Genomic DNA, 22,383 nt, shown 5'->3' with positions numbered 1-22,383 from the left:
GGGCCGCATCCGATCTGCGGCAGCTAAGGTAAGGGGGGCAGGGTGAGGCGCACAGCAGGGTGGCAGGGTGCATGTGGGCTGTAGCAATGTGGAGGAAGCACTGGGAGGGGGGTGGATATTCAGGGCAGAAGTAGCGGTAACATGCCTGGCAGCGGGGAGGCAACCGAGCAGGGTGGAGGGGGAAGCCGTCAGGCAGTAGTAGGGGGTTGGGGGCGGGACAAGCCGGGCATTAGCGGGTCGTCAACGTCAGGGCGTGGTGGGCTGGGCTGCATGAGCCGGAGCGGTTTGCAGCCAGGAGAGAACACTGAGGTAGGGGGCCGGGATCACGGAGGAGGGAGTGGGGTCACCAGAGGCGGGGAAGGGGGCAGGCAGTAGTCGTACAGGGAGGGGGTGGGAGCTGCGTGGCACCCGAGCGGGGAAGCCATGCGGCACCTCTGGGGGATGGGTAGAATCTAGGCAGCACAGGGGTGAGGGGATGGGAGGAGCCCAGGCAGCAGCGCAGCAACGGCGGGGGGGGGGGGGCAGCGGCGTGGTGGGCGGGACCATCCTGCGCGCCAAGGGGGCAGGGCAGCGCAACGCCGCAGAGGCCTGGGGCACAGGGCCGCATCCGATCTGCGGCAGCTAAGGTAAGGGGGGCAGGGTGAGGGGCACAGCAGGGTGGCAGGATGCATGTGTTTGTAGCAATGTGGCGGAAGCGCTGGGAGGGGGGTGGATATTCAGGGCGGAAGTAGCGGTAACATGCCTGGCAGCGGGGAGGCAAAGGAGCAGGGGGGAGGGGGAAGCCGTCAGGCAGTAGTGGGGGGTTGGGGGCGGGACAAGCCGGGCGTTAGCGGTCAACAACGTCAGGGCATGGTGGGCTGGGCTGCATGAGCCTGAGGGGTTTGCAGCCGGGAGAGAACACTGAGGTAGGGAGCCGGGATCACGGAGGAGGGAGCAGGGGTCACCAGAGGTGGGGAAGGGGGCAGGCAGTAGTCGTACAGGGAGGGGGTGGGAGCTGCGTGGCACCCGAGCGGGGAAGCCATGCGGCACCTCTGGGGGATGGGTAGAATCTAGGCAGCAGAGGGGTGAGGGGATGGGAGGAGCACCAGGCAGCAGCGCAGCAACGGCGGGGGCGGGTGTGGTGGGCGAGACCATCCTGCGCGCCAAGGGGGCAGGGCAACGAAACGCCTCAGAGGCCTGGGGCACAGGGCCGCTTCCAATCGGTGGCAGCTAAGTTAAGGGGGGCAGGGTGAGGGGCACAGCAGGGTGGCAGGATGCATGTTGTTGTAGCAATGTGGCGGAAGCGCTGGGAGGGGGGTGGATATTCAGGGCGCAACTAGCGGTAATGCCTGGCAGCGGGGAGGCAACGGAGCAGGGTGGAGGGGGAAGCCGTCAGGCAGTAGTGGGGGGTTGGGGGCGGGACAAGCCGGGCGTTAGCGGGTGGACAAGGTCAGGGCATGGTGGGCTGGGCTGCATGAGCCTGAGGGGTTTGCAACTGGGAGGCAATACTGTGGTTCGGGGCCGGGATCTCGGAGGAGGGAGCAGGGCTCACCAGAGGCGGGGAAGGGAACATACAGTAGTGGCGCAGGGAGGGGTGGGAGCTGCGTGGCTTCTGTGGGGGATGGTCGGAATCTAGGCGGCAGCAGAGGGGGTGAGGGGGTGAGGGGGTGGGAGGGTGCGAGCAGCCCCAGGCAGCCGGGCAGCAACAGTTAGGAGGGGTTGGTGGGCGGGCCCATCGTGCGCGTCAAGGGGGCGGGGAGGTGAAGCGCTGCAGAGGTCTGGGGCACAGGGCCGCAGTGGAGCGGCAGCAGCTGAGGTAAGGGGGACAGGGGTGTATGTGGGCGGTTGCATTGTGGTGGAAGCACGGGGAGGTGGTGGATAGGGTGCTAGTAGCACAGTAATGTGGCTGGCAGTGGGGAGACCACGGAGACAGGGGTGAGGGAAGCAGCTAGGCGGTGGTGGTGGGTGGAGGGGAGGGAGCAGCCTGGCATCATCGGGAGGCCAGTGTTTGGCGTGGTGGGCAGGGTAACAGGGCTGCAAGGGTGCCAGGAGGTGTCAGAGAGGTGAAAACGCTCACGTATGGGGGCGGGATCAGTGGGGGAGAGAGCTGGGGTCACCAGAGTCGGGGGAGGGGGCAACCAGTCAGTATTGGGGCAGGGAGGAGTAGCGGCCATGGGTCGGGAGCTGTGTGCCATCTGAGGGGGTCAGCAGTGTGGCACCTGGAGGGGGTGGGGAGATTAGAGGTGGCAGGGCAGTATAGGAAGGGTGGGACCAGCCCTGAGGCAGCAGCACAGAGACAGCTTGGCTGGCTTGCTGGGCCTGCTCATAGTGCATGCCAACGAGGTGGGGAAGCGAAGTGCAGCAGAGGCCGGGGCACAGGATAGAGGCTGCCCGGCAGTGAGGGGCCTGTGGGGGGGCACCGCAGGGTGGCAGGGGTACATTTTTGGGGGCAGCAAGCTGGTAGCCACACGGGGGGGGGGTGGTGGATGTGCTGGGAAGACACACACTTGGCAGCCAGGAGGCATCAGAGTGGGGGGAGGGGAGTAGCTAGGCGGTAGTGTCCTTGGGGGTGGGCAGGACTAGCCGGGTATGAGTGGGGTCTCAATGTCATGGTGTGGTGGGTCAGGCAGCAAAGCAAAGGGCCTGGCTTTCTGGGCTTGGTGCATGTCTACAGGGCGGGACCACTGTTAGCAGCAGCAGTGTGGACCCAGGGTAGCAGTGGAGAGGCAATGGTGGTTGTAAGTGGGGGCGCTGTGGATGGTGGTGCAGCGTGGTGGGAGTGGCTCATGTTGTGGGGGCAGCCTGGTGGTACCAGTGCGGGGAAGGTGGAGTAGGACTCATGGGGCGGCAGCAGTGGGGCAACAGGGCTAGGAAATCGGGAAGGCTCTGGAGTGGGGGACAGGGGTAGCATCTAGGGGGTAGCTGCAGGGAGGGGTGGGCAGGAACAGAAGAGGGGTAGCGTGGTAGGTGGGGCAGTCATGCAAGTCAACAGGGCAGGGCTATGAAGACCAGCAGTTGCAGAACACAGGGGAGCAGCAGGACATGGGGTAAGAGTGGGACCCAGGGTGGCAGCAGATCAGAAGCAGGGTAGTGGTAAGGGGGCAGTGACAGCGAGGGGCAGGGGATTGGTAGTGGGGGTGTGGAGAGAGCAGATGGGGGTGGTATCAGCAATGTGGTGGGGCATCAGGACAGGAATGGTGGTGGGCAGGGTGGGACAGCACGGCTGCACAGGTGCATGTGGGGTGGCAGGCGGTTGGTGCTGGCATGCAGAGAAGGGGGGACAGAACCATCTGGGAGGCAGCGGCACAGCAACTGCACAGGTAGGGCATGAAGGGCAGGGTAGGGCCTTAGTGCCTGTCAATGGGGCTGGACAGTGAAGGTCAGTAGTGGCCTCGGGCACAGGTCAGCAGCTTAGCTGCAGCAGTGGTGGTAAGGTGGACAGTATGAGGGGAGTGCTGCGGAGGGCAGGGTCACGAGGCGGGGGTACTCAGGCAGTAGCAGCATTGGGAGAAGGCTGGGATGCGTGGGGCAGCAGCAGCAGGTCAACGGGGAGGGAATCTGGAGGCACTGGAGCAGGGGTGGGGGGCCGACAGGCGGGAGAAGTTCGGGGGTGTTTGGTGGGACCAGCAGGGCAAGAGCATCAGGTTAATAGCTGTGTGGGCAGGGCAGGGGCTCTGCACAGCCGCAGCAGCAAGGGGAGAGTATGCAGTGAAGAAATGGCGGGGGGAGGGCAGTGAGGCAGCAGTGATTAGAGGAAAGCAGTGACTTGAGATGGCAGCAGATGGGGAGGCAAAGCAGGGAGGCGAAGTGGGGAGGGATTGGCCTGGATGTGGTTGGGAGGGACTAGTGGCGCAGCAGCCACATGGCAATGGCACAGCATGGCTTGGGGGCTGGGTGGGGCAGTGGAGATGGGCAGGAGCAGGGTGACCATGGTAGCAGTGGTGGTGCTGTTGGAAACACAGGCACCAGGGCAGTAGAAGCGCTGGAGGGTGGTGCAGCAGGGTGGCAGAGTCCTGGGGGGTGCACAAGGGAGTGGTAAGGGCACTGGGGGTGGCACAGCTGGGCATCAGTTGCAACGGCAGGGCAGCAGAGCAGCTGTGGTGAGGGTTAGCTGTTGTGGAAAAAAGGGCACTGCTGTGGAGTAGCAGGGTGGAGGGTGGCAGCGCTGGTGGCAGCAGCATGTCATGAATGGGTGGGTGGAAGGGACAGCGGTGGGTGTGTGGGGTGCAGCAGGGTGGCAGTGGGGGATGGCACAGAGGGGTGGCAGTGGTACAGGGTGTGGGGACCAGCCAGGCGGCAGAAGCACAGGTCGGGGTGGCAGTGATTTGGTAGCGGCGCTATCAAATGCTTTTTCTGCATCTGTTGACATGGTCCTATGATGTTGATCCTTCGTTTTGTGAATGCGGCCCATTAGTTTGATTTGTGGATGTTGAACCACCATTGCATCCCTGAAATACATCTTACTGGATCATACCTCTTCCCGTATTGTAGAATTTGGTTTGCAGATATTTGGGTGAGGATTTTTATGTTTATGTTCATCACAGATACTTGGGAGGTCTCGATAAGGGCCGTGCTGGCCTCATAAAATGAGGTGGGGAGCGTTTCTTCCTCTTGTTTGTCTGGCAGAGTTGGAGAAGGATTGGTATTCATTTTTTTTCTGTGGATGATTCGTAGAATTCACAGGTGAAACCATGGGGTCCTGGACTTTTGCTTGTTGGAAGTTTTTGATTTCTTATTTAATCTCTCTACTGGTCATTAGTAGACAGCTGAACAGTCAGATGTCTGTTTCTTTAGAATTCAATCTTAGTAGGTTATATGTTTCTGGAAATGTATCCTTTTCTTTTGGATTATCCAGCTTGTTGGGGTGTAATTGTTCATAGTACATTCTTAAGAGCCTTTGCATATCAGTGGTTTCAGGGAACATCTCTCTCATTTCTGATGATGAGTCCTCTTTCTTTGAATCTGGCTGAGACTCTGTCAGCTTTGTTCTTTTCAAAGAACCAGCTCTTTGCTGATCTGTTATTCTTGTTGGTGTTTTTTAAAAAATATGTATCTTTCTGTTGTCTTTTTAGTTTGTATTTCATTTATTTAAGTTCTGATGTGTTCCTTCTACTAACTTTGGACTTTATTTGTTCTTTTCTGTTTCCTTGAGGTATCAAGTTAGGTTGCTTATTTGAGACGTTTCTTGTTTCTTGAGTTAGGCCTGTATCACTATAAGCTTCCTTCTTAGAACAACTTTTTTTTTTTTTTTTTTTAAAGTTGGCTCTAAGGGCTGCCTGTGTGGCTTGGTCTGTTAGGTGTTGGCCTTTGGCTCAAGTCATGAATTTAGGGTCCTGGAATTGAGCCCTGCATGAGGTCCCTGGTCAGCACGGGGAGCCCCTTTCTCTCTCTTCTACTGCCTGCTGCTCCTTCCACTTTGCTCAGTCTGTCTGTCTCTCTCCCCAGCTCTGTGTCAAATAAATAAATGGCATCTTTAAAAAAATAAAGTGAGCTCTATGCCCAGTGTGGGGTTGAAACTCAAAACCACAAGATCAGGAGTCACAGAGCTCCACTGACTAATCGACTAGACTAATCGACTAATCGGGTGCCCCATTTTAGAACCTGTTTTACTGCATTCTGTGAATTTTGTTTCATTGTATTAATTTTTCATTTACCTCAAAGTATTTCTGTGTTCCTATTTTGGTTTGCCCATGAACCCAATTGGTTGTTCAGTAGCATGTTGTTTAGTCTCTGTGTTTATGAATTTCCAGTTTTCTTCTTGTAATTGATTTCTAGTTCTGTACCACTGTGGTTGGAAAAGATGGTTGATTTGATTTCAGTCCTCATTTGGGAAAATTCTAGGCTTCTGGAATTTATTGACTTGTCTTGTGGCCTTACATATGACCTAAGGTGGAGAACGTTCTAGGGGCACTTGAGAGGAGTATATTCCTTTTGCTGCTTTTGGATGGAGGGTTCTGTGTGTATCTGTCAAGTCCATCCAAGTAAGGGCTTGTCTGAGGCTGATGTTTCCGTTGTGATCTTCTGTCTGGATGGGGGATCATTGAGAGAAGTGTGAGGTATTAAAGTTCCCTATGGTATTGGTGCTGATTGCTTCTCTTAGGTTTGTTCATATATGCTCTACATATTTAGTTGCTCCATGCTGGGGCGGTAAATATTTATAAATGTTGGATAATTTTACTGCATTAATTCCATTATCAGTTGTAGTGCCCTTCATTGGCTCTTGTTACAGTGTTTGGATTTTTTCTTGTTCTGCTCCATTGGGCTGAAAATAAGAAGATCATCTGTTAGTTCTGCAGCCATGAACAAAGCACACCCCTGCTCTAAGTCTGGTTTTCTTTTTTTTTCCTCTGTAAATAAACACAATAAATTCTTCTCCAATGACCATATCCTGACTCCAATACGAGGATGTGTATAAAAGTGCTTTATAAACTAGGAGATACTGCCCAATTATGAAAATGATTGCGCAACCACCAAATGTTCAGGATAAGATTTTTAAAGACATATGTATTTATTGTAGAGACAGAAAGAGAGTGCACAAGCATATGCTAGAGAAGGGAGGGTCAGAGGGAGAGAGGGTATCCTCCAGCAGCATCCCCGCTGAGTGTGGAGCCTGGTGCAGGGCTCTCTCCCAGGAGCTTGGGTTCTTGATTTGAGCCAAAATCAAGAGTCAGCTGCCTAACTGACTGTGCCACCCAGGTACCCCCAGAATAAGATTTTTTACAACATTTTTTGAGGGCTTACTCTCATAGGTACTATTCTAAGTGATCTCCATTTCACTCAATTCTAAAAACTATTTTTAAATTTAAATAGAAGCGATTCTAAAAGCAAATATTCATAATATACTCCGAGGTGGGCAAACAGGCAGAAAAGAGGTTAAGTAGGGGCATTGGGATGGTTCAGTCATTGAAGCTTCTGCCTTTGGCTCAGGACATAATCCCAGGTTCCTGGGATCGAACCCCAGGTCAGGCTCCCTGCTCAGTGGGGAGTCATCTTCTCCCTCTGTCCCTCCCCCTGCTTATGTCTCCCCCTGTTTATGTCCCCCCTGACTCTCAAATAAATAATGAAATTAAAAAGGTAAGTTACTTGCTCAGTGTCATGATAAATGTTAGAACTAGATATAGTCCTGAGTGTGTGACCCTGAAGAATGTGTTCTTTACTTTGTACATTTACCAAAAAATACATAGCCCTCAAAATACCATAGATTAAATTAGTTTCCCCTTTCTCCATACATTGAGTATCGGAAGATGCTACAATTCCAGGACCCTGGCTGCCTGGGTCGGTGGAGTGTCTGACTCTTGATCTCCGGGTTATGAGTTTAAGCCATGTTGGGGGTACAGATTACTTAACTGAAAAAAAAAAAAAATGCTATATTTGGGCTTGTTTTCTTTTTCCTTCTGACCCCTTCACCCATTTCTCCCACCTCCAACCCCAAACTTCTGCCACCCTCCATCTGTTCTGTCTGTGAGCTCATATTTTTGTTTTTGTTTTGTTTAAGGTTCTACATGTGATTTCTAGTATTTGTCTTTCTGTCTGGCCTGTATTACTTAGCATAATGCCTTCAAGGGCCACCATGTTGTAAATCGAAAGATTTCATCTTTTTTTATGGCTGAGTAGAATTCCACTGTTTATGGACCACAGTTTCCTTATTCATTCATCCACTGATGGCATTTAGGTTGTTTCTTTATTTTCACTGTTGTTATTTTCCTGCAGTGTACACAGGGGTGAATATACCTTTGTGAGTTAGTGTTTTCATTTCCTTCAGATAAATACTCAGAACAGAAATTGCTGGCTCCTTTGGTTGTTCTGTTTCTCATTTTTTGGAGGAACTTCTGTACTGTTTTCCATAGTGGCTGCACCCTTTTATACTCCTAGTAATGGTGCACTAGAGTTTTCCTCTACTCCACATATTCACCAAAACTTGCTATTTCTTGTGTTTTTGGTAATGGCCCTTCTGACCGGTGTGAAGTGGTGCCTCATTCTGGTTTGATTTGCATTTCCCTGATGATTAATGATGTTGAGCATCTTTTCGTGTTCGTGTAGACCATCTGTATTTCTTCTTCAGGAAAATGTCTATTTGGATCTGCTGCTGTTACATTAGATTACTTGTGGAGTTTTTGGTGTTTTTGTGTGTTTTGTTTTGTTTTGCTGTTGAGTTGTATGAGTTCTTTATATTTTAAACATTAACCCCTTACTGGATATATAATTTACAAATGTTTTACCTTAGGTTACCGTTTTATTTTGTTGATGGTTTCCTTTGTTGTTTTGACGTTTTATAGTTTGATGTAGGCCCACACTTTGCTTCTTTGTTTGTTTTTACTTTGGTATCAGCTTAAAAGCACCACTACCAAGACCTGTGTCAAGGGCCTTTCCAAATCCTGTGTTTTCTGCTACAAGTTTTATAGTTCCAGGACTTATATTCAAGTATTTGACACATTTTGAGTTAAATTTTGTGTATGGTGTACGAAAATGGTGCAGTTTTGTTCTTTTGCATGTGGCTCTCCAGTGTTCCCAGCACCATTGATGACAGAGACTGTTTTTTCCCCCTTGTTTATTCTTGGCTCCTTTGTCATAAAGGTCCCAGACCATAGATGTGTGTTTCACTTCTGGGCTCTCTCCTGTCTTCTGGTGATGTGTGTGTCTGTTTTTATGACAATGTTAGATTGTTTTGATTCTCAAGCTTTGTCATTAGTCTGAAAAGTGCAAGCGCAATGCCTTTAGTGTGGTTCTTCTTTCTATAGATTGCTCTGGTATTCAGAGTCTTTTGTGGCATCATACAAATTTTTAGATCCTTCTGTTCTCTTTCTGTGAAAAATGTCCTTGGAATTTTGATAGTAATTACAAAGTAGATGGTTTAGGGAAGTATGGACATTTTACCACTATTAATTCTTTTCACCCATGAATATGTGATATGGTTTATGTGTGTTGCCTTCAGTTTCTTTCCTGTCTTGTAGTTTTCAATTATACAAGATTTTACCTCTTGGTGAAGTGTATTCCTGGGTATTTTATTCTTTTTGATGCAACTTAAGCTGGGATGATCTTCCTAATTTATTTTCTGATGATTCATTATTAGTGTATAGAAATGCAGTAGGTTTTGGGGTAGTAATATTATATCCTGTCCCTTTACTGAATTTAGTCATAGTTTGAACAAGTTTTCATTGGCTTCTTTGAGGTTTTCCTTATATTCTGTATCATCTGCAAATAGTGACCATTTTACTTTTTTATTTCCAGTTTTGATGCCTTCTGATTATCTTCTTGCATAATTGTTCTGCCTTGGATTTTTAATACTGTGTTCAGTAAAAGTGGCAAGGAAAAAGTGACAGTGTTCCTAACTTCGGCGATCTTAGAGGAAATAGAAACAGCTAAAACTTTTCAGTATGGGATGTGACGTAATCTGTGTGGTTGTCGCATAAGGTCTTTAAAAAAAAAGATTTTATTTATTTATTAGAGAGAGAGAGAGATCACTAGTAGGCAGAGAGGCAGAGTGGGGGAAGCAGGCTACCTTCTGAGGAGAGAGCCCGATGTAGGGCTCGATCCCAGGACCCTGGGATAATGACCTGAGCTTAAGGCAGAGGCTTTAACTCACTGAGCCACCCAGGTGGCCCATATATGGCCTTTTTGGTGTTGAGGTATGTTCCTGGTCTACGTGCTCTGTTGAGAATTTTGATTGCAAATGGATATTAAAGTTTTTCACATGCTTTCCTGCTTCTCAAGATGATCACATCATTTTTATTCTTTATTTTGTTAATGTCCTATATCACTTTGATTGATGTGCTCCTGTAAACCATCGTTGCATTCCTGCAAGATCCCACTTGATCATAGTATATGATCATATCAACATATTGGTGAACATGGGTTTTTAGTATTTTGTTGGACATTTTTACATCTATAGTTATCAGGGATATTGGACTATAAGATTCTTTTCTTGGGGTGTCCTCGTTTATTTTTGTATCAGGGTAATGTTGGCCTCAGCAAGTGGCTTTAGAAGCTTTCTCTTCTGTTTTTTGGAAAAGCGGGCAAAGGACTGGTATGAATCCTTCCCTGAATGGTAGAATTTACCATAAAAGACATCTGGTTCTGAAACATGGTTTTTTTTTTGAGGTTTTAAATGGCTGATATGGTGAGTACTGGTGTTTTATGTAAGAATTGAATCACTAGAGATGAAACTGTTTCCATATCTTGGTGGTGGGATGGATGAAGGGGAACGAGAGTCATGGGGGCCCAGCACTCAGAGGCTCCATCTGCCACTGCGGCTGTGTCATTCCTCTCAGATGCTGGCAGAGGATGAAGGACGTGGTGGAAACACGGCAGAGTGGTGGTGGCAGAAAGTTGGGGTCCGAGCGGGGTGATGAGACTGATGCGTGGCCCTCCTGTCCCACCCATAGGGTATCAGATTGCCTACTGCCTGGCCAACAGCAACTCCAGCACGTTCACCACAGTGGAGATGGGAGCTATGGTGAGGCAATTCATGGCCACCGAGCTGGACCCAGAGTCAGCGTACATCTTCAGGCTGATGATCAAGATGAGGCAGGGCTGGGGGAGCCCCTAGAGGCCACCATCATCACCACTGAGAAGCGAGGTAAGGCCAGAGGCCCAGGTCCATTGTCCTGGTGATGTGGGAAGACAGCTGGGCCCAAGGCTTCCTGGGGCAGGGCTTGCAGGGTAGTGCGTCTACATAGCCGGATATTTACCAGATAGGCAAGAATGTCCCTGGAGAGGAGGTTGTGTAACTGGATCAGGGTGGCTCTGAGTCACCATGTTGGAGGGAGGCTCCCTGAAGCCAGGTGCTTTTTCTCTAATGTTCAAGACCACATGATCAGCTGAGCCAGGGGTTCCAAAACAGGTTTCCTACCAAGCAATCCTAGGGAGATATGTCTTCCTGGATGGCGCTTCTGTTCCAAGCCCTGGTGAGGTGCTTATTGTTCATTGTCTTGGTTTATCCTTAACCAAATTCTGGGGGACAAAGTGCTGTGAGGTCCAGTTCTACAGAAGACATGGGGCACAGACAGATTCAGTCATTTGTCAGGGACACAGCTGTTGAGGCAGTGATGTGGACACCTTCCACAGACACTGGGCTCCCTGTTCCCACAGCAATCTGCTGTGGGTTCCCATCTCAGTGAGCCCCTGATATGCCATCCAGCCTCATCCCGGGATCTGCCTCAGGAGGTTCCCTTCCCAGGGGCACCCCAACTACTATAGACCCTTTTTATGCCACCTGAACTTGGAGGGACCACAAGGGTTCCAGCTTAGGTCTGTGTCAGGACAGAGCAGGGGCAATCGAGTGCAGAGCAGGCACTGGACCCCCATTCTGAGGCTGCCAGGATCCTGCGTGGCTCTCAGGGCAGCGTGGTGCCTGCCAGTTTCTGTGCTACCACCAGCCCACATGCATAATTCCCTTAGAGTTCTGGCTTCAGAATGTGTGGCTCAGAGACTGCATCCCTGTTCTCTCCACATCCAGGGAGCAGGCTGTGCTTTGGCCCTGCTGAGGCCACAGGGTAGCACATGGGTGGTAGCTTGACTTGGCTTGTCCCAGGAGTGGTGTTGAGGGGAACATATGGCTCATTTACCGCCTGTGCTCTTGAACAGAGAGCCCCATCCATGCCCCAGAGCTATCTCCCTGTACTTTGGAGCAAAATCAAAACAAAATGAAAGGATCCAGGATACATTTGGGCCCATTTACCGGCAGAGGTACTCTTGGTCTATGGCTTGCTCATCAGTGTCAGAGCAGGGCTCTTACTGGAGCACAGGTAGACTGACAACCAGGCCTATCTGGAAATGTAGCCGCCCTGGGAGAAACACATTTGCTCACTACTCAAGCGTTATTTGTGCTGTTACGCTGAATCCTCCTCTGACCCACCTGCGTACCATGAGAGGCTGAGTGAAATGCAGTGCCTGGAGTGTAGATTATGTTGGCTTCTCTATACATCTGTCCCTAGGGGTTATTCTGCTGGTGGGAAGGGGGTTAGGGAGCAGGTATTTGGGGCTGACATGCCTTGCTTCTGAAGAGCCCCCTGTGTTTGAGCAGGAAGGCGGGGGGCTGCAGTCTGATCTGGCACCTGGGCCCACATTGGTTACCACGGTGGTTGGGTTGAGAGGAGCACAGGGCCTGCCAGCCAGAGTCTGTGGTTCCTCAACTGCTTGTTGACAGCCTGCACCCAGGGCTCGGGGCACTGGAGCAGAGCCAGAGCCCCAGGGCCCAGGAAGATGCTCATAGGAAAGGACTGGAGCCAGGGAGGGAGGGAGGCAGGCAGGCCCATGCCTCCACGGAAGCCAGCCAGGTCACTGGGGGGCTGAAGCCCGGCTCTGTGCTCTCTGCTGCATTGGAGGGTTGGCATGTCTCAGGACAAAAAGCACACAGTGGGAAGTCTGCCATCATCACAACCCTGAAGTAGACGGTGTGATGTGGCATGAACTCAGGCACCTGGGTGCAATGGTTATGTCTCCTCATCCAGTCTCCTTTCAGATGTCTAGGTCAGCACCTGGGTGTTGGACAGAGAGCAGCTAGCTAGGGTGCGGGAGTTCTTTCTGAGGAGGCTGGCAGGTGGAATGCTGTCCCGTGGCTAAGGTGGGCGGTGGGGGTAGAGACCAAAATAGCCTGCTAAGTGCTAAGGCTCAGGTTTTGTGCAAGGGGATTCTTGGAGGCGCCACAAAAGAAGAACCCCATCTCCATGTCCCTGCAGAATCTTTGGTTGGGTGCAAGGAGGGAGAAAGGGGGGAAGGAGTATATTTGCTCTTTCCACCACTATGCGGGTTACCTTCTTCCAAAGAGATCCATTGAGGACATGGAACACAGAGGCCGAGCGACCTGGTGGACACCAGGAGAGGGTGTGCTATGCAACCGGGGGAGAAAGGGCTAGACCTGCCTGACCATGGTGGATGCAAAGGGGGCACTGAACAGGTTTGTGGGCCTTGGGCAAGGCGGTGAGCTGCAGGGCTTCGCCATTATCCAGGATGCCTCCGTAAACGCTGTTGCAAATCCTTTACAACCTCTTTGGTTTTCTCCTTGGGAGAAAATTCTAGAAGCAGAAACCTTAGCTCAGAAGACATGAGCGTATTTGGCTTGGAGATACAGAAACTCATGGACACGCCATGTCCTGGTGACCAGGATGCAGGTCTTGTGGCCTCTCTGCTTCCATGTTGATGTCTCGTCTTCTATGTTAGGTGAAAATATATCTCATTAAGTGTGTGTCCACAGGCCTTTTATCCCTACTTTTCATTAAATGCCTGTGACTATACACGGTGATGTGTCTTGTGGGGTCTTAGTGTCTGATCGTGAAAATTCTCAAACTCAACTGGGTAAGGATTTGCAGAACTCATGGAAAAGCTGCATTCAAGCTAATCAAGAATTCGTAAAGGAGAACTTAGTGAGTTGAGGAACTTGAGCCTACCTTTGTGACTCTTGTTTGAAATGTTGCTGGTTCTTTAATATTTCTTCTTCCAGATTTAGGGAAACTGTATCTGAAAATATCCATGATCTACAGAAATGTGATGAAATATTTCTGTGTGAACAAATGGGAAAATTTAACTTCTCTCCCTTCCTGAACCCTCCATCATTCTCAGGGAGAATTCTTTCTTCCAAGGTACTTAGTATTATTGGCACAAGTTCAGCACAAGCGCTTTTTTCCTGTAACAGGACACCGCTAGAAACATTGGTTATTTTACTAAGGGATTGAGTGAAATGTCCAATTTGACAGTAATGTGTATAGACTCAGATAATGACCAGACAATTTTCAGGAATTAAGGGTGACTTTGTGGAGCCCCTTGGCAATAGCGGCTTCACACCTCGATGACACAGTGCTCAGGAGCCTTGCCAGATGAGTAGGGAATGTTACCTGTTGGCAGGTATAGGAACCTCAGGATATTTGGGGGACCTCGAGAAGAGGAATCCACCCAAATCGACAGGTATTGCAGTCAAGTCTGATGGGAGTATTGCACTTGGCTTTGGCCTGGACACACTACTGGAAGTTCACTCTAGCGATTCCTCATGAGAAGTTCCCGCAGAGCAGGGTTTCAAAATCTGTATGGAACGGTCCGTCACTATGCCTGCCAGGCTTAGTTAGAATAGATGCTAAGAAACCTAGTGTGCTTGTGGCTGCCTTCTTGCATCTAAGAAACCATCCCAAATCGGTTGAGCTGAAAGCCATCACCCATGTGGACTGGCACACGCTGCCACCACTGCCAGGCATTTCTGTGCCTCACAATGGGTCCCGTGAAGCTCTGAATCTGTTTAGTTCACAATCAGGTTTGGGGACCTCACTTTGTAGGGTGGCAGTGTTTTCGGATTGGGAAAATCCTATCAGAACTATACCCCAAATCGTCCCAGAATCCTCTAGAAGCTGGTTGTTGGAGGGCTTGCCCTTTAGGTCAGTAGCATAGTCTCTGGTTTGGAGTGAAGCAACTTTAATCTCCAAGGTATAGGTTACATTCATATTGGGTGGTGATTCGTTGTTGGTTTTTTATTTCTTTTTTGAGTTCCAGGGTCCATGAGAGGCATGTCTTAGAAAGGAAAGACCAGAGGCTCATTTCAGCCAAATAGAGTTTTGAGGAAAGAAAGGAAGCAAGACTAACAGAGTCACTCACATAGAGTAGAAAAGACATTGAGGAGGTAGAGTATATGCATATCTCCAGTGGGAGTTCCGTGTCATTGAAGTTACAGGGTAGAGGAATGAGAACGCATGTTAAAGGTGAACGAAGATTCAAGGAGAAGTAAGCAACCCTAGGACGGTCATGCAAAATGCAGTTGAAATAGGGTTTATCCAGATCTTCTGTTCGGTTTATGGGAGAAGCAGAAACTTTATTTAGACTCCTGTCACATGGTGATTGACCTCTGGGCCATTTCCTGGCCCACATCCTCCTGCTTGGGTCTGGCAAAGATATCCTGGAAATCCCGGTAGCCCGCTGACCGTGCATGTATGATTTGAAGGTCTGCCAGCAGCAGTGCTAAATCTTTAAATTTCAGGATTCTGTGGTCTTAGCCTCTTTGAGCTTGTGCTCTCTGCTTTAAGGGAGGGGCATGCTTTCAGTTCTGTGTGACATTGTGTCTTCCCCAGTGCGGTTCCTGAGACCTCAACTAAAAGCTCTCCCTGTTTTTACAGGTGGTGCTTTGAACCTCAGGTGACTGGACCTCGTTGGCAGCATCCAACGCGTCTGGCCTCTGTCTCTTCAGTGCAAATTCAAGTGCAAAATATACAGGAATGTGACCTCTGTCATCTCCCTGGTGGATGTATATCACAGTCATAAGTTGTCATGGTTCTGAACCTCCCGCCAGGGCTGAGGTTTAGGCCTTGACTTGGGTATCTTTTTTGCCGGCTTCTGTCTTTCTTCTGGAGGGAAAAATACCCTCTTCTTGTCGATTAACTTGGAGTTGTACCCTGAACCAGAATGTTTAGAGTTGGCTGCTTGTGGAAGATGACTTAGTGGCACATGTGGAGAAGGTTCTGCAAGTCCCTGCCCCACAAAAAACTTCTGAACTCCAGGTTGCCTCTGGTAGCAGAATCCTGAGTTATTGCAGCCTGACCTTGTATAGACATTCTCTTGACGATCAACTATCTGCCCACACTTGCTTCATTGGGCCATACATCTAGAGCAAAGAATCCCGGGCATCTTTACAAATGGATGTCTGAGTGGACTTCCGCACACGTGTTCTCTCTCTCTTTCTCTCTATCTCTATGTTTCTTTTTGTGGGCGGAGTGGGAGTTGCAGAGGATGAGAGAGACACTTCAGCAGGCTCCACATGCCTTCCATAGCCTGACACAGGCTCAATCCCATAACCCTGACGTCATTACCTGAGCCAAAGCCAAAAGTTGGTCCCTTAAGTGAAAGAACCATGGAGGCATTCCTGGACAGTCTTTGTGTTTATGGAAGGGACCGTAAGAACCCCCTTCTGTTCTAAAATCTACTGAATCGGGGAGTATTTCCACATCTGCTGTGGTCATACACCCTCTCAGGCCCAGAGATACATAGCTGTTCTTGGTGGTGGAGAAAAGCCCTTGGCTCCCATGTTCTCATAGTCGGGGAGGAAGCCCTCACTGCCTGATGCTGAACTGTCGAGGTTTTCCTGCCCTGATCCCAACAGGTCTTCCAGAAGAGCTTCTTTGTAAAAGATGAAATTAATTTGCCAACCCCTGGTTGGCACAGTTGGGTAAGCATCTGCCCTTGGCTCAGGTAGGATACCTGAATGCTGGATATCAAGCCCTGTATTGAGCACCCTTCTCCATCTTCCTTGCTGAGTGACCCTGTTTTGCACTCTCTCTAGCTCTGTCATTCTCCAATATGTGAAGTAAATAGAAATATTTCTAACCATGTAATTAATTTGTAAATCCTTTGCATTTTGTAAGGACAATATTAGTAGAATTAAGGACACATGAGAGGTAGATCACAAACCATGTGTTGAATCTTGTGGCCATTCATCCTTGCACGATATACATATGTCGATAGGTTAAGGTTTTCTTGAACATACATCGAGGGTGCACTTGAGATGGCTTTGCTGGCAGGATGTGATTTTATTAAAGCACAGGATACGACCCTTGGGTAGAAAGGGTTGCTTGCTAGGGTCGTGACGGGAGGCTGACTCTCTGGGATAGCATTGGGGGAGGTCAGGCAAAAGGGAGGTTTTGCAAGAACGTGGCAGGAGGACAGAGGACACCCAGGATTCAGGAGGCTTTGCTCTTGTGAAGGGAAGGTGGTTTTTCCTGCTAGAAAGGCATGAATTGAAAGATGGCGCGGAGCTTCCTGGAGCAATGTTACCTTCCTCCTCTCACGGGTCCTTCCCAAGGGACTGCAGGTTTGAAAAGAAACTCTGTCCTACGGACATTTCCTTCAGCCTCAGCCTCCCTCAGTGTCATGGAGGGGAGGGAGATGTCAAGGGCTTCAGGAAACGGAGATCCGGGCCTCTGGCAGGTAGCTAGCCTCTCGTTAAATGAGCCTCTTCCTGCAGAATCAGGAGGACTTTTCAAAACCGAGGGAGACTCCGGTCTTGCCGGGTTTTGATCTCCATCTGTGGAGAACCTGTTTTTTCCTTTCCTCAGCTTGAGGGCAGTCAAAGCGCCTGAGGGATGTCCCCTGTATCACAGGTTGGGGGGCGGTGTGGCGTGCCAGCGCCTGCTTGGTGCTCAGCTAGCCTTCCCCTCCCTCCTCGTGTGCCCCTGACCAGTGCAGAGCCTTGCGTGGTTAAGGTTGTTGAAGGAAGACAGTCTCATCTTCTGTAGCTTCTTCCTGCTGAATAGGGGCGTAGAGCTGTCCCTCCGTGTGGGTCATTGCTGGTCAGGTGGGGGAGGCCCAGCTGGGGGAGGCCTCTTCTGTCAGAGTCGTAAAAGGAAGAGGTCGCTGAGTGCAGGGGAGAACTTGTGACTGGATCTTCCTGAGTGGAAAGGACCATTTGTCCTCTGGAAGTTACTGCAGTGAAGAGTTCCTGGCACCACCTGCAGAGACCGGGCAGGGGGTGGGAAACAACACAATGGGGTTAGAAGAAGAAAGGGAAGGAGAATCCCCATGAAGAGTCCTCTGATAGTGGGTGAGAACCCTTCCCCAGGCCAGGAGTTGAGCCAGTCCTTAAGGAGAGGAATCCTTGGAAGTGGGGATTTGAGCAGTGGTGTCTGGTAGAAACCCAGAGTTCTCTTTGAGATCATGGGGAATGTATGCACAGCATTGTGTCTTTCGATGGGCACAGGCTCCACCTTGTGCAGCAGTTACCACCTCTGAAGCCTTTGTGTTCTGTAGAACTGCTTTATGCGTTGGGATCATTCCCGTATTTCACTGAGAAATCCTGTTTGGGGTGACACGGTGGGCCTTGACTGTGTACTCAGTAAGGACTTCCCCATGCCCCACGACATCCTCCATTCCCAAAGAGGGGCAATGATGGATGCCAGGTGGCCACATCAGTGGAACAGAGCACCCGTGCACCATTGCTTAAAATGGGGAAGGTCGGCTGGGTCGGTGATGGTTTTCATGATGCGCCCATGCATTTGGCCCAGGCCAAATGTCTGGCGGCCTCTGGAGCTTGGGGAAGCCATGGGCCCAGGTTAGAGCTTCATGGCCATTGCGTCCCAGCTAGGGACCTTTATCGAATCCCCAGTCTCCTTGAACCGCAGTCAGGCTTTCAAGGGCTCCTTGGGTTGGGAGGGCCATTCTTGGAACGTGCAAGCATTTCAGGCCCATATCGGGTTGGCGGGTTCTGGCTTGGGAAGAAGAGCCTTTTCTGTCAATTGCTTCATGGGCGACAAGGATGAGGAAGGCCTGTCAGAGTCCGGATAAATGCTTGTATGATTTGTTGCCAATGAGAACCAACAGGTGGGCACTAGGATCTCTGCTTTGGGGGCAGACATGTTTGCTGATAGGCTTTGGCCTCAGCAGTCCGAGTTCGACTGATGACAGCACTCCTGGTTCTTCTTACCGCCTTTCCCTGAAACTGTTGCCGTTGCTAAAGCACCTGTCCTCCACGTTTTCGTAGGGGCCTCTGCAGTGTGGTGGACTTCAGAACCTTTCCAGAGTTAGGAGCCATGGGCGTAGAGCAGTCGGGTCCAGGCCTAAGGATCGCTGGGTTTCCAGTTGGCCATCATCTTTAGGGCTTTCAGAACTTAGATGCAGCTGTATACCACTGGCATCCTGTTAAAATGCAGGCATATCTGGAAGTGTAAGGTGGTACTTGGTAATATCATGGGCCTGCTGTCATGGTTTGGTGGCCTTTGTTCTCTGGGACACTCTGGAGCTGATGCCAGGCTCACCAGCCATAGCGAAGGAAATTCTGTCATCACCCCTCCCTGAACATCCCAGGTAAGCTTTTTGTTTGGTTATTTCCACTTTGTTTCAAAATGAGTATTCTAAAATTTGAAAGGATTCATATTTTTAAAACAAAAAAAATAGAGGGGCTCCTGGGTGGCTCAGTGGGTGAAAGCCCCTTCCTTTGGCTCAGGTCATGATCCCAGGGTCCTAGGATCGAGCTCCACATGGAGCTCTCTGCTCAGCAGGGAGACTGCTTCCCTCTCTCTCTGTGCCTGCCTCTCTGCCTAATTGTGATTTCTGTCTGTCAAATAAATAAAATCTTAAAAAAAAAAACCCGAAAAGATAGAAATAGGCAAGAATTACTTGAAGGGAAGTGTATCAAGTATATCAAGCAAATTCAAAAAACAGTTGGTAGAATGAGAAGCAGGACTCTTAATTTCACAGAGTTGTGCAAGTTGTAAAACTTCCTTTGATTTCTCTAATAACAACACTGAAATTGCCTATAATCATTTCTGATAGACACAGCATTGTACTAGAAGTGTATGGATGCTTTTCAGGGGACCGAACAATGAGGTCTGAGTGGACAGCCCTCTCATGATCCTGTTTGATCCAGGAATAGGATTTTGAAGATCTGGTGGAATGGAGGGACCACGTGTCCTCCAGATGACTCTCCCTAAGTGTTTGTGTCCGCTTGTTCACATCTCTAGCTTGAATAGCCGACTGTTCCGGCTTTGGTTTCTGCATTTCTCATTCATACTTCAACTTCATGAATGCATTTTTGCTTCTTTGACATTCAGCTGAGTCAGCTCTGGAAAAGGCTACCAAATTGTCACATCCAGTTTTTGGCTTTAGTCTTACTTGCCCATCCTGCAGCATAACCCTCAGTCTCTGTTGTCTCTGACACCTGCCTGCTAGCTTTCCTTTCTTATCTCTGATACATCCCCTTACTGTTCCTCACAAAGTTGTCTTTCCCTTTTGCCCCAGACGTTGCCTCTCCTTGGGTTTGTTGCCCAACCATCCTTGGCTCACTGCTTTTCTTCAGTCTGTGTTTTTTCCTGACTGGTCTTCTCTCTCTCTCTCTCTCTCTCTCTTTTTAATAAAATACTTCTGAATTAGTAATAACATGGTTAAAGGTTAAGTGATGTTCCCTCTAGGAAGGGTGACATTTTTCATCTCAACTGAGACACTTCCACTGAGAATGAAAGTGGTTCCATAAAGTTATGATGGGACAACTGGCTATATCGGGACAGTCCCAGACAAACTGGAGTTATGGTCTTCCTGCTGTAGATATGTCTGTCTGTCTTGTTTGTCCTACCAGTGCTGCTTTTTTCAGGTAAAATATACTCTTGTATGCCCCCTACTGTTATTTAGAAGGGAATCCTCATCTTTAGGGCTTTCAGAACTTAGATGCAGCTATATACCACTGGCATCCTGTTAAAATGCAGATGCTGATTTAGTAGATCTGGTGGGGGCCCTGGGTTTTGCATTTCTAAAAAGCTCCCAGGTGAAGCTGACTCTGCTGCTCAGGGAGTCACACTTTGAGTAAGGAGTCTATACATGATTTTCTGTTCTTTCTTTGATTTTTTGTCACTTCTTAAAAGCCTGTCCAAGACATCTGTAATCTAAAGGGAACATGGATTGTTTCTTTGTTATAACTGCACAGTAATTCAAGCATGGACGTTCCATAGTTAGTTAACTGGTTATTATTAGTTATGCACTATTTCAAACCTTTTGCTATTACAAACCATGTTCTAGTGAATGACCTTGTACGTATAGGTTTTTTCTATCTGATAAATTCCTAGAAGTGTGCTGCCAGGTCAACGGGTGCATAGAATTGATAACTCGATCATTCAGGATTTTGGTATCATTTTGTGTCACTCCCATCGACACCACCTGAGTGCTTGGTTGTCCACGCTTCTCCCATAGAACATGTGGTTCAACTTCTGGAGTTTTGGCAGTGGAAAGAGAAACGTGGTATTTTATGAAGTTTATCTCTGCAAGCTTCTTACCTATGAGTGAGGTTAAGTATTTTTTCATGTATCTGAAAGGTGTATTTACGTTTCTGTGAACCCTCTGTTCATATCTTTTGCCCATTTTGCTCTTAGGTTTGTGGCTTTTTTTGTTTTTCTTCTTCTTCAGTGTCTAGCTCTTTATAGATTAGGGATACTAGTGCTTGTCCATTTTATGGATTGCAAACTCTTATTTTATGGGATGTGATTTGTCTTTTGATAGTTCACCCTGGTGTTCTCTCCCCCATGCAGGTATTCTGTTTCAGAATGCCACCTTTCACTTAGTCATTTCTTTAGGCTCCCCTTGGCTGTGACAATTTCTCAGACTTCCCTGGTTTTTGATAACCAGGGCAGTTTTGAGGAGTACAGTTAGGTGTTTTGTAGAATGTCCCTCAACTGGGAATTCTCTGCTGTTGTTTTCATGATTAGACTGAGGTTATGGGTTTCTTGGAGGAAGACCGCAGAGATAAAATGTCCTTTGGTCTTATCATATCAAGGGTTAGTGCTCTGGACATGACTTATTACTTTGTTTTCTCTGTCCTCATACTGTACTCCTTGGAAGGAAGTGGGCAATTACACTATACCACTTACACTATACCTCCTTCCTGTTGGAGTAGCTACATGATTATGTACATAAATTATCAGGAATTCTGCATAGGAGATTTTTCTGTTCTCTCCTATTTACTAATCCATTTATATCAGCATGAATTCGTGGCTAGTTATTTTATATTTTGGTTCGAGTACAATGATACCTTGTTCCTTTTGTTGCTCAAGTTGTCCCAGGTTGGTTAGTAAAAGCATCTTCTAGTGGCACCTGGGTGGCTGAGTTGGTTGAGTGTCTGACTCTTGATTTTAGCTCAGGTCATGATCTCAGGGTCCTGGGATCCAGCCCCACCTTGGGCTCTTTGCTGAGTGTGGGGCCTACTTGAAATTCTCTCTCTCAGGGTGCCTGGGTGGCTCAGTGGGTGAAAACCTCTGCCTTCGACTCAGGTCATGGTCCCGGGGTCGTGGGATCGAGCCTCACATCGGCCTCTCAGCTCAGCAGGGAGCCTTCTTCACCCTCTCTCTCTGCCTGCCTCTCTGCCTACTTGTGATCTCTGCCTGTGAAATAAGTAAGTAAGTAAGTAAATAAATAAATAGAAATTCTCTCTCTCTCCCTGTGCTCCTCCCTGCTGCTTATGCTTTCTCTCCTTTTTCTACTTTCTCAAAAACAAGTAAATAAATTTTTAAAAAAAGCACCTTCTGTCGCTTCCTGTGTCTATTGACATACCCTGTTATTGTTTGAATATTTCTACCTTACTCTGTGGCAGTAGATTTTCCAGGTTCATCTTATGTCTTTCCTGCCCTAGAATTAGCCATTTTTCCCCCCTAAGTAGTTCTGGTTCTTTTCATTGGAACATAGTATGAGAAACCAAGATTGGGGGACTAGGTGTGTCTGTTGTGACTTTTAAGTCATTGCTCAAAGACCCACTCAGCTAACTGAACAGGGAGTTTGTGTATACTCACTCATGTATATACATGTGTCTAAAAATATTTGAGTATGTCACCATCTTTATCTATAGTAAGCTAAGTATTCCCACTGTTGTCTCCTGTTGTAAGCATTACCAGATGGAACATTCTAACCTTCTCTCCTTGCTTGTCTGTAATCTCCTGCACTAACAGTGAGAATCCAGCTAAC

The 22,383-nt window shown here is 48.9% G+C and overlaps 1 protein-coding gene across 2 annotated transcripts in view; it reads left to right on the top strand.

The window, feature by feature from the left end:
* Positions 1-805: 805 nt before the first annotated feature.
* LOC131829039 (uncharacterized) overlaps positions 806-22,383 on the top strand; it is a 114,053-nt gene continuing 92,475 nt past the window's right edge. The window contains exons 1-2 of one of the 2 annotated variants that reach the window (XM_059170374.1): positions 806-905; positions 10,362-10,555. The gene's annotated coding sequence lies outside the window, so the exon portion shown is untranslated. The remainder of the gene's footprint in view (positions 906-10,361; positions 10,556-22,383) is intronic. The other variant, XR_009352689.1, reaches the window with a different exon arrangement.

Source organism: Mustela lutreola, chromosome 4 (assembly GCF_030435805.1).
Source record: "Mustela lutreola isolate mMusLut2 chromosome 4, mMusLut2.pri, whole genome shotgun sequence".
Taxonomy (NCBI): Eukaryota; Metazoa; Chordata; class Mammalia; order Carnivora; family Mustelidae; genus Mustela; species Mustela lutreola.
Note: the sequence above shows the minus strand (reverse complement) of the source record. Positions and strands in the feature narration are given on the sequence as shown.